Source organism: Ictidomys tridecemlineatus, chromosome 11 (genome assembly GCF_052094955.1).
Source record: "Ictidomys tridecemlineatus isolate mIctTri1 chromosome 11, mIctTri1.hap1, whole genome shotgun sequence".
NCBI lineage: Eukaryota > Metazoa > Chordata > Mammalia > Rodentia > Sciuridae > Ictidomys > Ictidomys tridecemlineatus.
This window is the reverse complement of record NC_135487.1, coordinates 65,077,889-65,093,480: the sequence shown is the minus strand read 5'-3', so window position 1 is coordinate 65,093,480 and position 15,592 is coordinate 65,077,889. Positions and strand designations below refer to the sequence as shown.

Below are 15,592 nucleotides of genomic sequence, written 5' to 3'. Positions count from 1 at the left end.
ATTAAAAAGAAAAAAAAAGAAAAAGAAAAGCTTGCTAAAATTTTCACTCATGATTTTAAACTGGGTTGAGATATGGGCGGAAGGGGGCACAGTGGCTGATTCAGGGTCTCTGGCTTTGAGAGACACAGAGAAATTAGAACTCTCAAAAAGTTTTTAGGTTTGGTTGGTTCTTACCAAATATCCTTGACACATTGAAGAGATAAAGTGATAGGCTCTATTAGTTATCTACTGCTCTATGTCGGATTACCACAAAATTAACTGCTTTAAACAGCACATGCTTATCATCTCCCTCTTTCTAAGTATTCTAGCAATAGCTTAGCTGGGTCCTCTGCTTTTGTGATTTTTATAGGGTTAAAATCAAGGTGTCATTAAAGACTGGGGTCTCAGCATAAGACTTAACTGGGGAAGGATCCTCTTTCAAGCTCATGTGATTGTTGACAGGATGCAGTTCCTTCTGAGTTGTTGGCCTTTGCCATATGACGGATTAATTAATCATAGCCAGCAAGAAAGGGATTCTGCTAGCAAGAAGGAAGTGACAATTTTATGTAATCTAAAAATAAAATCCCATCTTCTTCTTTTTTTTTTTTTTTTTTTACAAATTCTGTTGGTAAAAAATAAGTCAAAAGACAATGACCATTCTCAAGGGAGTGGATTATACAATGTCACAAATATTAGGAGGCAGTGTTCATCAGGAACCATCCCAGAGTCAGCCTGCCACACAGACTCAGATCTATTATTCAAAATGTAAAGCAAAATGTGACAGTCAGAAATAATCATTAGCAGCAGGTGAAGAGACTCATTTTAGCAAGGCCCAGTGGTGTGCACCTGTAATCCCAAGCGAGGCAGGGGGCTGAGGCAGGATGATTGCAATTGTGAGGTCAGCCTGGTCAATTTAGAGACCCTGACACAAAATGAAAAATAAAAAGAGCTGGAGGGGGGTGTAGCTTGTTGGGTTTAATTCCCAGTACCACAGGTAATTAATTAATTAATTAAAAGAGAGACTCATTTCTTTTAGTGAGAGGGCAGATTTGAAGATCATGCTGAAGTCCTATTTGTGGAAGTGAGAGAACTTAAAAGAAAAGTGAAATTCTCAGCCTATGTCTTCTATGCCAAATTCAAGACCCTGAAAGAAAAAGAAAAGGAGGAAAAAAGAAGAAGAAAGAAAAAAGAAAAAGAGTAGGACACTTAGGTATGAGATAGAGCTATCTGCGTAGATAAGAATCTTAAATTCGCATATTCCCCTGAACACATTTGGTTCACAGAAGTGGTTTATAAGCTCTCCTATGAAGCTCCTCTTTCACTATGTTGAACCCAGGTGAGTAGCACATGTCTGTAATCCCAGAGACTCAGGAGAATAACTGACACAAAAAAGTCACTATATTGGCAGAGTAACTGACATGATTATCATGAGAAGGCAGAAATGCAGCTACATAGTAGAGTCAGGGAGCAATGTGTTGGGCACTCAGGTGACGGGTTGGGCCATATCTTGCTATTTCCACGCCTTGCTTAACTAATGAGTAAGTCTATTAACACATCCTGATTAGGACATGGTAAGCAGGTGTTCAGACTCCCTAACAGACAAGAATTTGGTTTACTCCTTCTAGGCAATCCACCAAGACCTGCAAAAGTATTAGATGTTAAGGAGAAACATCTAGAAGGGAAGGAAAGGTACATGATGAATATGTTGTGGCCATTGGAGAAATCTGTATCTGGGAAGATGCAGTTTGTTCTACTTTCACTGACCTTATGCATTCTCTGCTCCCACCTCCACACCAATGAATCAAATTTCCAAAGCAGTTGTGGCTAGATGCAGTAAACTCAGTGTAAGAAGCAACTGTACCTGAACAATGTAAGGAATGGACAAGAGCACTGGCTATCATCATCCAAATCCCCAGCTGCTGCCAGTGTTTGACTGCTAACAGCTCAGGACTACTCTCTTTCCAAAGATTTGGCCTCAACTGAACACAGTCAATACAACTCAAGAATTCTTCTTTCTGGGAATAAGAAGAGCTAACCCCGGGGTACGATATATGTTCCATAGCTCCATAAGGGACCCAGCAAGGCTAACCCAGTTTTCAGCATTGATCACATCCTTCTATGCTATCTTCTTCTGCTCCTCTTGCTCCTTCTTTCCTGAAAGCATTCCCTTAATAAATTATTTTTTAGAAGAATTTTACTTTCTGGACCGGCTTTTAGTGTTTGTGACTTAAGCATTCTTTTCTTATTAGTAACTGTACTGGAAAAGTGTTTTGTCTAACTATGTCACTCTAATCCAAACCTGATAGATAGTATGCATACTAAAGATTGTATTAATTGAGATTGCCAATTTTCTTTTTTTTTTGTCTCTTGTCTCCTAAATCTCTCTTTAGTTGATTACCACAGCAAAGGCATTCACTGATTTACAATTCTCAACCTCACTATAACTGATGAAAATTATTTTATTCTTGTCACCCTCTAAGCCATCTTCTTTACTGATGCCAGCCAATTTTTAAAACGTGTAATTCCCCTGCTTCAACATCTTGGTGATTCTTCATTGCTTCCTGGGTGAAGACTCTACTCTTTAGCATAATGTACAAGGCTTTGTTTATTGGGCTGTGATTTGGAGCGGAATCATGGTAGACTCTTCCTCCTACCACACAGCCTGTGCACCACGTGCTTCAGTTCTACTTAACAATTGCTTATTCCCTGGATTAGACACACTCTTGCTGGAATCCATACTGTTTCTTTTGCCTGGAATGGCTCCTCCTTCCATTTCACAACCTTTTGATACTAGAAGACATGGCTAATATATCAACTTTTCTGTGACACTGTTATTTACCAACCCAGCACTGCTTTCCAAACTCCAGGAAAAATTAACCTTTCTCTGTGTTCCTACAGTGCTAAGCGCATATCTGTGTTATGATCTTGTCATATTTTTTGTTATTATTTATCAACCTGTCTTTTCCATGAGTTTGAAAAATTTCAAGAGCCATGTGATTTGTCTTCCTATCTTCAATACCTATCACGTGACTTCACGAGGTATTTTCATAAAGATGTATATTAATTGAATGAAGAACTTGTTCTTAGGTAGCTTCATAGCTTGACAAGTTGGTTGGGTCTGTCTCCTGGCTCACACAGTCATTTCCCTCTTATTGGAGATTTTGAAACTGAAGAGCCTTTGGACAGCCTTCTATCCATCTGAATCTCATGAATGCCCATATTTGCAGCCCACCATTCCATAGGTTTGTATACTTTATCTCCTATACCTTCATATGCTTTCATACTTCCTGTGATTTTTAACAAACAAGTTGAGAAAAAACCTGCAAGTGGCAATAACAGACCTGACGTTGAGCTCAGCGACATAAACGTGACCTTTCATTTCCCCTCTTCTTAAAGATAGGAAGGAGTAAGGAGAAAGAGAGAAACTGCTTTATAAGCAGGTAAATACATTACCCACCCCATAGGTTCTCCCAATGTAGTCGCTCCGGATGCCAATTTAATTGGTCAATGTTTCAAAATTCATCTATAAGCAGAGTCTTTTCAGCTTTTTCTATTTTTTTTAAAAAAAATTTGTTTATTTATTTATTTTTTTACATTTTTGCAGGTCTGGATTGTGGATCTGGCTTTTGGAAGCTCAAATAAACATACTAAAGAATAATCCCCAGCATATTATTAGAAATTACATTAGTGATCCTGGATTAGACTAGGAGGTAAAATGATAATAAAAGTTTCTGCACTAAAGGAAACCTGATGGTTAATGTGGCATAAAACCTGGTTATGAGAATCTGACCTGATAATATTCATTTTTTCCCCGTCAGCCACATTCTCAGCCTCGGCTTCTCCATCTCCCTCTGACTTCAAAGGAATTGCTGCATGAAGAGGGAAGGCACAATAGAATTGGGCCGATTATCCCCTCTGTTTGGAAATGGGTAAAGATTATACATACATTTTCTTCTTTCTGTGCGTTGGACTATATAATCTCAATTACTGCAAGCAACCCCCATCCCCAGGCTTGAGCATAGACTTGAATTATTCAAAAATCACATAAAATTGGAAATAAGATATTAATAATAATCCATAATGGTGCGATATAATGGAAAACATGCTTATTTTCATTGGCTTTAGCGACTACCATAAAAAAAAGTAAATTAGTTTAGAGACTTAAATTTTATATTTATTATACATTGACCTTTTTGTTCTTCCCTCACCACTTTATGTTATGAATGAGGTAATTAAAAAGGGTATACTTGTTTCCTGTTCTGCTACAGTACATTTTTTTCCCTTTAAAAAGTGTTTGGGTGTTAGTGATTGTATGTGTGTGTCCACACAAGCATTGATTATCTTAACCAAAGCTTGAAAATAAAATTGTAATGCTAAAGGCCAAAGAAATGAATTAGTCTGACCTGGTAATTAAAAAGCCACATATTAACCAGGAATCACTGTTGGACTTTTCATTCTCAACCCAAAATGAAAAGGCAAGCACTGTAATCCTACATCACCTCTGGAAATGATGCCAGGAAATGTTTTCTCAGAGTCAGCTACTGGTCAAGACTTATATCAAGTTAAACAAAATAATGAAGGATCAGGGATTCTAGAAGGGCCAAAAGTTCGAACAGGAGACCTTTAGCCCCTCTGTCTGCCATGCATACTTCCTGTTTATTTGATAAGTGCTTATCATCTCATGGAAGAAAAAGCATTTGTAACTTCTATAATAGGGACTTAAGTCCTCTGTCACTACCCTTCCTATTGGGGATTATTTTCCACAGAAATGAATCAATACAGTGAACTACTAAATACAAATAAATAACAACAATGGGTCAAATTTATACAAAATGGGTCAATCTATCTAACATGTCTTATTGAACTTTCAAAATATTTGAGATTGTGCTTATTGCAAAAGGATTATATATAACTACGTATGAATTTAACAAAGTTTGGCTTGCTATTTAAAATGTCTGTAATAAAGAATCCATTTTCCCTATGAGAGACCAAAAGACCATTTGGCAGTGCTCACCTCCCAAAAACAATAGCCAGAGGTTGGATCTCCAAAAATTGCTTTAGTTCAAAGTATTTCTGCTCACAAATATAGAAGATTGTGATAACATACAGGTATTTTCATCACTAGTAAAAGAGTTGGGAAGTATACAAAACATGAAGGAGTTTTTAAATTAATTTATATGATGTAGTAAGCCCCCAGCTGTAGTGGTTTGTCATTAGTTTTTAGCCAGCTTTTAGGCTTGACTTCCCAATGTCCCAAGAAAATAGAATGAGAAACTTTCAATCAGGTAACCCTAGAGTCTGTAAGTGGCAATGAAGGACATTTCCTCAGGAAAATCTTGGAAATTACCCATGTCGTACTTTTTATTAATCCACGTTGAACCTGAAGCCCAGAAACTAACTCCCCTTCCTTTCCCCTCTTCAAAATTCTCTATTACCAACTGTGCTATGTTGAAGTTTATATGACAGGCCATTTCAACACTTTTGTTTAGTTAAATGGAAGTGCATCACTTTTAAAGAAAAGCCCGATTGCCAAAAAATATAAACAGCCCCAACTTTGATTAATATAAATATTTTAAAACCAGAACATTCTGTTACATCTTACAAAAACAATTCTGATGTAGCTGATGGGAAAGAAAAAGCACTTTCATACATTAGATGAATTCAACAAAATACAGCTGCAGATCCAAATTTTAAGTAAATATGAATTGTTAGTCTTTTTCAGTGGGCTCCAGTATTTACTTAAATGGAGATATTTTAGAACGCTTTATGTTTCATTAGGAAAAATAAGGGGGTTTTGTTAGTTTTACTTCTGAAGTAGCCAATTTAAATTTCAAAATCTTCTAATTAAAAAAAAAGTCATTAAAATGATTTCTCCTGCCCAGGTTAGGATTATTTGTTATTTGCTAATAAGTCACTAGACAAGAGATGTGTGAAATGAATAGATGAAGAAAAACTTTTGACAGCAAAAGCGAGGTCTGGAAGGTGAAGTTAGTTTATTAGGCCCGGTTTGTCATGAATGGCCCTGCTCACATATAAAAGCAAATCCCTCTACCTTAGAAGATTAATTCTGAAGGAGGCACTCTTAGGTCAAAGTATACATAAGCGTGTGCCTAATCTCAGAGAAATCAGGCTATTTTCTCACAGCAATTAAGCAGAGGTCTGGGGTTTCACCCACAGTGTATTTAAACACAGGATACAATTAAACCCCAAAGTATTAATATCTTTGCTTTGCAAAATTGCCCAGGAAATAGATTTTGCCCTCTCTCAAATGAAAAGCAAGTCAAATTAAGAGAAAAACTTGATTCTTAGCTAAGTTGCTTGAAATAAGAAAGACATATTCTCTTCTAATTGTAAATGTCTTCTAGATGTAAATATAATTCTTATTTTATCCTAGGGTAAGAGTTGTAAGTTTTCTAACTCCTTTCACCTAAATAGCCAATCTTAGAAGTTTGAAAGCTTATTGTTTTCATACTGTAATTAAATTTATAACCATATATGTTAAAAATCAACGGGAAACTCACTATGTGCCACCAACAAAATATCGTAAATGGGGAGCTTAGCAACCAGTGTGTAGTATAAAAAAGTAAATGTAAATCGTAAGCAATCAAGTGTTCAGAGAGATTGCTTTCCATGGAGGTTTTTCTTGGAGTTATTTTATTCATCTACTCTTCTCAGGCAGAGAGCTAACCTTCTAGAGAAAATTATTGCCAGTTTAAAACCATACTTCACAAAGAAAAAGTAAAAGGCTAAATATGAAAGCAACAAAGCAACTTTTATTTGTTGTACATCATATCTCTAAAGGCAAAAAATTCTTAATAGTACAAAAGTTATATTAAATAAACTCCCACTTTTGTTCAGTTCTTGAAAAAAAAATAAATAATCCTTCTGGTACTACAAGATTTTGCCCATATTTCAATTATTGTTACTTCTCTCTTGTCTACATATCAGATTAGCTTTCCATTTTTTTTGCCAAACCAAATTCGCTTTGGCTTTTTCAGGGGAGAGGGAAGTTGGTCTTGGAATACAAAAGGATAAATCAATAGTTTTTTTGTTTAGATAGCTGAATCAATAGTTCTTTTCTTTTATGTAGGAGTTTCTAGCAAGACAATTCTTGTTATACTGTACAACAGGACATCCAGTGAGAAATCCTATAGCCCGTGACACATGAGCATGTTCTTATAAATTAATAAAGCTGAAAGAATGAAGCAAAATAGGATGTGTTAGATATGGGAGGGTGTGTGGTGCTCCTGTGCACCTGTGGGTGGGGCTTAAGCTGACTTATGTGTTCTCCCTTCTAGCACTCCATTGTTGCTTTTAAGAGAAGCCGAGTACGTAGGATAAAAGATCATAAGTTCATGTGTCTTTGTAACCACCCTATAAGTAGTCAAGATGCTTTCTTGATGTGTGGCAGGCTAGGTGAAAAAGCATGCAATCTGAATTTTACAAAGAATTGTTTTAACAGGACCAGTGACTTTAATAGTACTTCTTGCTGACATCACTGGCAAATTGGTCTACTCTGTAACCTTTAAAAGTGCAGCATATCCCAAAATGAGTTACTTATTAAACAAATGTTCTTTTTTTGAGTGCAACTGACCTTTAAATGATTATTTCTCAGCACTTGCAACAAAGAGAATCTCACCTATCACCTTTATACTTTTGATGCGCTACAGTGAGTAGATCCATAACCTTTTCACAACATGTAGGGAACCTGCTACATACACAACATGGAATTACAAACGCTAATGAGCACTTTCTCTTTTAAGGGGAAGTCCTATTACTTTATTAAAATGTTGCAATACACAAAAGGCATGCAAACTTATAAAAATAAATCTCTATTTTGATCTATCTATAACCATTTTAGAAAATACAACCCCAGAGTACCAGAGTAATTCACTGCTAGTGATAATTTCCACTGCAGCTTTCTCCCCTTAACTTCAGAAGTGTGTATGTGTGTTTTCCTGTGGGTGTGGGTGTGATTTAGATACTGTATTTGATTGAAATATCATTGTCTTTATGTTCAGGAGTTTATTTGTTATTTGCAGGCAAGTTGACCTACACCTCCACACACCCAGCCTGGTACCCCTTTTGGCTACCTTGAAGAAAAAAACTTTTAAAACTGCAGAAGTACTGGTTAAATTCATATTTTTAAGAGATGTTGAGATTGTGCTTTCCTCAGAAACAGACACCTTTGAAAAGATGTCATGAATATAATCAAGTCGTGGTTATTCTTAATTAAGTAGAGATGCTAATTATAAACTTTGTTCTCCAGGAATCGAATCAAATCTGGCATGTATTTAGAAAAGCTAATGCTTTGTGGATCTCTTTACATCAGTAAAGAGATCCACATTACTTCAAGTCCCAATGGTCTTTTTGTGATCAGATAACCTAGTTTACACTTTCGTACAACTGTGGAATCTGATAGAGAATTCATTAGCCTAAATATATCTCTTCTAAAATAAAGCAATATTGCAATCTTGAAAAACTCCAAGAAGTATTTTTTTTCATATGAAGGATTCAGATACTCTAATTGAACCAGTAGTCCATACTTTAGACATTTTGTTGTGATCTTAAAACACAAATACCTACTCAAGACTTAACTTCTCGCAAAACTGACATTATTTATAAAATACTGGTTTAGATTCTTATATTTTAAAAATATCCACCTTCTATCAAATAAAAAGGCATTTTCACTATCATTTTCTCATTCTTCTCTTTTTCCATGTGGGATAAATTTTTTATGAAATAATGAATATGAGCTAATTTCAAATAACATTCACTTACAGTTTTCTTTTCAGCTCTGAGTTGGTAATAGTTTGTAAAGCGTGAGGGGCAGCCAGGAAGCTTCATCAGAGAAATCAAAATTAATGTCCTTTGGGAAAATTGGGCTCTAAAAGAAAAAAAAAGATGTAATAGCAGAGATATAACTTATTCGGCTCCTTTTAGCTTAATTTGCAAAAGGACAAATCAGTTATTCTATTGGCATGTAATCACAATGAAAAATACATGGACTTAAGACTAAAATAGTTCATTGTTAAAAGACTTGCAGGGTCTTAGTCATTAATTATGGTGGCTGCTGACAAACAACAGGGGAAAGTCAACAATACTGGATAAAATAATCATCAAGGGATTCTATGTCTGTGAACTATTTAAATTCTTGACATTGAATATTTATAGTGAGTGATGTTCCTTTAACATGTACCATATTTTAGCCATCTCTCAGCACTGAGGGCATTCAGAAACCCATATGTTCCTCACCTTCCTTCATACCCACATATCACTCGGTTCTATCAAGGCTCTCTTCTCTAGCATTGTGTCCATTAGAAAACTGACACCCAGTGTCACTTGCAGTTTCTCAAGTGCCCACTCTCTGTGGGGTACCTCCCCCCCTCTTAACTATAGTTCAATCTTGGTACACCCTCCACACTTTCACAGGCACCCCCTGCGAAACCAGTTGTGTTTATTTTGCACTTATCAATACAATGTAGAATCAGCATGGCTTACCTCCTTGGGGTTAGTGACCCCACCCTGTCTGTGAGCACAGACAGCGCTTTGGCCACAGATGTGACTGGTTAACTGTACAAGCAAGAAGGATAAATCCACATAACAATACTTCATTCACCAAGGAAATCTGTAGTGGATTACAGCTTCTCTATGGTTAAGTCTGGTCTTAATTTACTGCTTTTATTCAGTTTTCAACCACAAACGAGCCCCTTATGAGGCATTCACTATGCAGAATTGACAACTCTTTTTATCTACTTGAAAAATATTTTTGGATAATAATTTATGGTTACAAAATATTTTAAGCCGTTTGAATAGTTATATTATATTCTTTCAGTGCTTAACGATGCAGTATCCCCTGTAAAAATGGAATGCCAAGCAATCTGGTAATTTTACATACAGTATTTATAACAACAGAGCAATTTGGCCATATAGAAACACAAATTTAAAAAAAAAAAACTGCATGTTTCATAGAAAGTCTTTTAAGGGATTTTTTTAAAAACCCTTAAATTGCATCTCAGGAGAAAAATCAGGGTTCAGAACAGTGTCTGTAGGACCTATGTATGGGTGAAAAAATAATTATGGCAAGCATTGTATTTTATTTATGGGATAATGTTTAAAGTAACATATTTTAAGCACCCTTCAGAAGGAAAAAAAAAAAAACCTGCAGCTCTCTCTCTGAGGACACAAGGGAAATTTCATACGCTGTTTATATTTTATACATGAAACCAAAATGTGTAGGCAGGTTTGTGCTTTTTTACCATCAAACATATTCTCCTAATTTATATTCGGAATTAATGCTCTCTTTTTAAAAATCCATGTGAAGGTGCTCATTATTATTGGGCATGGAGTAGTTTTCAAGGACTGATTGCCAATAACTAAAAACTATTTTGGAAAACCCCAGTAGGCTTAAAAAACATCATATACCTGTAATAAACAGCAAGTGCCAGTATCAGAGTTGTCACTTTAGATGTAGATCTTCTAGTATTGCTAACCAGTGACCCTGGATCTAGAAATGGAATGCAATGTAAATTACGTGAAATGTATTTTATAATCAGAGACAATGGAAGCAGTGTGGTTGATGTTCTTTGAAATGATAGAGTTCCTTTGCACTGCTTTAGATTAATTTGAACTATGGGTACACAAAGCTTTACAACTTTCCTCTTGGCAGAATGTAAGTACTTTCAACTCATTGATACTAAGGGAGTCTTCCAATTGCAGAATGAACCCCTCCCTAGATAAACAAAGGAAAACATTCAACTGAGATTCTGGCCTGTTTTCCTCATTAGCTGCTACACTGTCTTGAGCAGGGAATGAGTGTTTGGGGGAAAGCATCCTTAGCCTTAACAGGAAAGGGCATTGCTTTTACAAGAAGAGCACTGTATGACTTTCTAAACATCTCTTTTCAGGTGCTATATGTAAATAATATTTTTAAAAACCCAAATTATATGTGCACCTTGCGGGGGAGGGGGGGAACAACATGAATGTACAATAGAAAAATAATGAATTGTATCACTTTGGTTACTTAAGCAATTATTGCTTCTTTATAGACTCAAATTCTGTTTGATTTTCATCATAAAAAAACAGGTGGGGGGTTCGTTGGCTGTTTGTTGCTGTGGGTTTGATATTTTGCTGAAAAGGATTCTTCATATTATCATTCTTGTTGTTTTAGAACTTGTCACATTTTGCCTTTATTCTGGCAGCTAGGTTTCCTTGCCTTAATAGATGTTGTAATGAAGATATAAAAGAAAAGGTTAGAAAGAAGATAAATTAGGCAACAGCAGCATCAGATTCAAATGCCACTTAATATACTTTCTAAATCTTTCATATTAGAACTGTTTCATGAACAATCTTACAACTACCTTCTGCTCTTTATCTCAAACATTTTAAAATATAGATAAAAGCCCATTTAGTAATAGATGATGAGGGTTTGGAGTTATGACAACAGCCATGGGTTAGGTTAGCTTTGTCAGTCCAGGCAGAAATAGTTTCTAATCAGCAGCGATGGGTCAATGAGCACAAGATTTTAGAGGAAGATTTGGTACTTTCTCTCTGATCCACTTGGAACAAAAACTCATAAAGTTTCAATGCCATTTACATTAGACCCTATGTGCCCGGATACTAGACTCATTTTTCCTTCCTCTTCCTGCCAAGCATTACATGTGAAGTAGGAATGGGAGGGTCATTTAACAATGAATTTCCCCATTGTATAGCCATTACAAAGCTATCCAGGCTAAATAACTTGTTGTTTTCTAAGTCACTGTGCAATTTCAAGGTTTTAATGGTCCTTAAAATATAATACCCTATGTCATTTATTTCCTGAAGTGAAATCTAGTGCCAGCCTTTGGAATTCATGTAAAACAAGTGGTTCAATATGGTTTGAAGAGAGAATAAAAAACTTGATAAGCAATTAATCTACCTTGAATGCCTTCCTAATGATTTGCGCTTTTCTTACAGATCTTTTTTTAAAAAAATCCAAATTTATTCAAAGGAAAATCAAAATCAAATAAAATATACATCCAAATCTTTCTATAGCACATTTGTTAGAGTGAAACCCACACACAGTGAGGCAGGAAAGATTGAACATTTAAATAATATAAAAAAAAAAGGTGTTTCTGGTCAAATAGTAGTAACTTGATTTTTTTTCTCTTGGTGCCTTGAAGCTATGGGAACAAGGAAAAATTTGAAATGGAAACCAGATAAATGAGTATAAAGAAGGGTCTCATTTCCTAGCAGGATAATCCTCTGCATGACACTTGGTTTTGGAAAACAAGCTATCCTCCTCCTAATGCTGGTTTTTAGAGGCTGAGGCTTAAGAATATAAGATAAACCCAGGGCATCACTGAGTTTAAATGGCTCAGCTACCAATGGAGTTGATTGTGGCTGGATGAGTCTGCCAATCAGTGTGTCACTAAATAGCCCAGAGAGATTATAGAGATGACTTATCAGCAAAGTCTTATTGTCTGAGAGACATTGTACAAGCAGAATAGCACCTTGTTAGAAGATGGTGGTAAGATACAGATTTAAGATCTCAAAGTAGAAGGACCCAAGGAGACCTAGAGTAGAAGTGAATGGAAGAAGAATGCATCGCAGTGCTTAGTTTGGTCAGGTATGTTCATTCAGAGTGTCCAGTGAAAAGATCAGGACTTTTCCAACACAATAGAGATACACATCTCTCCCTCAGTAGTGTGATGCAGGGTGCAAAAGGCAATTCCAAAGAGAGGAATCAATGAAAATTATAAGAGTCATCAAAATAGAATCAATAGGGTCAGTGACAGAATCATAGAGCATGCTCTTGAGTAAATAAATACAAGACACTCAGGAGTTTGGGCAAGCAAGGATACCTGAAGGGATATTCTTTATAGGAAAATGATAATCATGCCTGAAAAGAAAAGCATGAGATCCAACAAGACAATGTCTATGTTCAAGACTGAATCTGACATCATGCTTACCCATTTCTTAGTGAGAGAGTACTGAAGATTAAAGAAAAACTTTATAATATCATATGCATTGCATAACTTTGATAATTGTATACATACATATACACATATGCATATTCCTAAATTAATTGCTTAATAAACACATATAGCCTTCACCCAAATTATTGGGTTAATCACAAACAAGAACACTGGTTGCCAGAGTTCTAAGCTGCAGAAGCTGCAGAACATTTACAAGTATAAACACCTGAAATGTGGGTTAGCCGGAGTAAACATTCCATCAACATTTTTGGCACCTAGCAAAGACTGGACTTGATTGGATCTGCTGCACACCCTGTAACCCGGATAAGGATTACATGCCTGTCATCTGAATGGGGGTTGTCTCTGACTTGAGTATTGCCAAGTAACCCAATTTTAGAATAGCACAAATTTTAATTATATGTTTCATTTAACTGGCACCTGTCCTTGGAGGCTGTCATTAAATTCTAACAAGCTATGATGTGGGAACTATTATTATCTATGATTTATAGAGAGGCAAAAATAAATAAGGAGAGAAATAAAGGCAGAAAGACATTCTGGGAGTTTTAGAGGAGTGGTAGAAGAAGAAGACTAGAGATTCCACTGGTGAAAAAGAGCACCATGTCCGTTATGTAGAAAGTTGGTAGAAAATGAAAAAAATCCAGATTTTTGAATTCCTGGTGTTTGAGGTTCCGTTTTACTAAATTCCTACTTTGTCCAGCACTTTATATTGTGGGTAGAACACACCACTCTTTTCCTGGGTAAACTGGAGGAACATGCCTCTTAAATAAAATGCTTGACCTTGAGACTGAGCCAGCTTTAAAACAAGTTCCACTAATTAAAATCTCACTCTTTGGCTTCTGTAGTCAGAACACTGAGGAAGAAAAGTCTGGGGAGAGAAGGAGTTATGAGATAGAAGAACCGAGATAGATAAAATGTACTGGCAGTCATTAATGTAGAGTAGTGAGTACATGGAGGTTCACATTATTTGTTTATTTTAGTGCAAATTCGGATATTTCTATAACAAAATGTTTAAAGAAATTCAATTTAGAGAAGCATTTAAATATTTGTGCAAACTTATCTTGGCAAAGTAATTTATTTTATACTGAAAAATTTAGCCATAAACATAGAAACAGAACATCTCACATTAATTATTTCATATTACTATTCTTATATTAATAATCCCACTGTAATTATACCAATTTCTCAAAAAAATGTAAAAAGAAAAAATCTGTCTTTTTTTTTCTAGACGACATCCATACGCAAATTTTTCCCCTGTAACAGCTCTAGGTTTCTAGATTAAATGCCAAATATGCTTCCCATTTAGATCAAATTTAGCTTTAACTAAAATAATTAGCCCTTGCTCCTAATTCTAATGGAAATGTAAGACTCTTAACTATTCAGTGATAGTAGCTCTATTCAATACCGCTGCTAACGGTGATTTATATGAAATAATTAGCAGACTGCTTTTGCTATAGATACATGCAAAATTTGTCCTAAACCAAAGGCAAAACAATAATAAAAACTACCACCTTTTAACCTTTCCACATATTTAAATAAAAAATGTGTACTGAAGCCCACATTAATAAAGCCTGGAAAGCACAGAAGAATATTTTACATTCATCTGTACTTCATCAGACAGGTTCATGACCTCCGTAGAATTACTATAGCTCCAGCAGTTTTTAAACCGGCATGGGGGAGGACACAAAATATTATTTTATAATTAGAAAATTTTACTAGAATTGGCAGAAACAAGAAAACACACTCCAGTACTGAGTATATGCTCTAAAATTAGCCCATATAAAACGAAAGATATTGAATGGATTGGCTTTTATTCTTACAGGTGCCAGAAAAAAGAAGTAACTAAAAGAGACTAAGTATTTCATAAAGAGAGCTAAATATATGCTTAATGCAGAAAAGTTAAGAGTTAGCGTCTACATTGAAGCTGGAGGTGCATGCAAAGGCGAGCTCCAAGCCTCATTTCACAACGTGCTAAGTTACATAGTAATGGCAAATACATAAAATGTTTCTCATTAAATTTTTTTTCCTCTCACTAAATGACATGTGTTTTGGAAATGTCTTAATGTTCATTTTTATCCTGCCTTTCTACAAATTTCCTCCTAAAGGACATTGTGTGAAATCCATCGCTATTCAGGGCGTCACTGCTTGCAGAAGTCCCAATAATGCAGGGAAGAAAGTCGGGTCGCATCTCCGTCACTCAGCCTGAGAAAATTTCATCCACTGAGCTGATTCATGCTACTTCTTTGGATCTGCTACTGGCAGCACAATAAGGGATGAATGAAATAAGCACTCAGCAGCTGAATGCCCTTAAAGACCACTTGGGAACTTTATTTGGTGCCAAATAAAGTGACCTGCCAGTGTCAGCTGCGGGAAGCACATTGTACTGGGCTCGGCAGTCTGTCCCAGTTGCCTATTCATTTCTGAGGAAATTTTCAGGTATTGAATTTTAATCCATGATGCCCAATTATAATTTGGGACCCTTTTACATTCGATGCTGGGCTTCACCCCATTTGGTAATTAAGTCAGAGCTGCCTAATACATGATTTTAATTTCCGGAAAGCAGGTGCTTCCTTTGGTCAGTCACCAATCTCTGATTTTCCTTCCTTCTGTAGCTTAAACCGTTTTCATTTTCATACCCC

At 35.9% G+C, this 15,592-nt stretch overlaps 1 protein-coding gene and 1 long non-coding RNA gene across 3 annotated transcripts in view; one reads left to right on the top strand and one right to left on the bottom strand.

The window, feature by feature from the left end:
* Adgrl2 (adhesion G protein-coupled receptor L2) overlaps positions 1–15,592 on the bottom strand; it is a 619,253-nt gene that overhangs the window by 361,074 nt on the left and 242,587 nt on the right. For both annotated transcript variants that reach the window (XM_078026550.1, XM_021732267.3), the window contains one exon: positions 8,761–8,866. The gene's annotated coding sequence lies outside the window, so the exon portion shown is untranslated. The remainder of the gene's footprint in view (positions 1–8,760; positions 8,867–15,592) is intronic.
* LOC120890811 (uncharacterized) overlaps positions 3,585–15,592 on the top strand; it is a 28,478-nt gene continuing 16,470 nt past the window's right edge. Inside the window, exon 1 of the long non-coding RNA XR_013427867.1 lies at positions 3,585–3,908. This is a non-coding gene — a long non-coding RNA (uncharacterized LOC120890811). The remainder of the gene's footprint in view (positions 3,909–15,592) is intronic.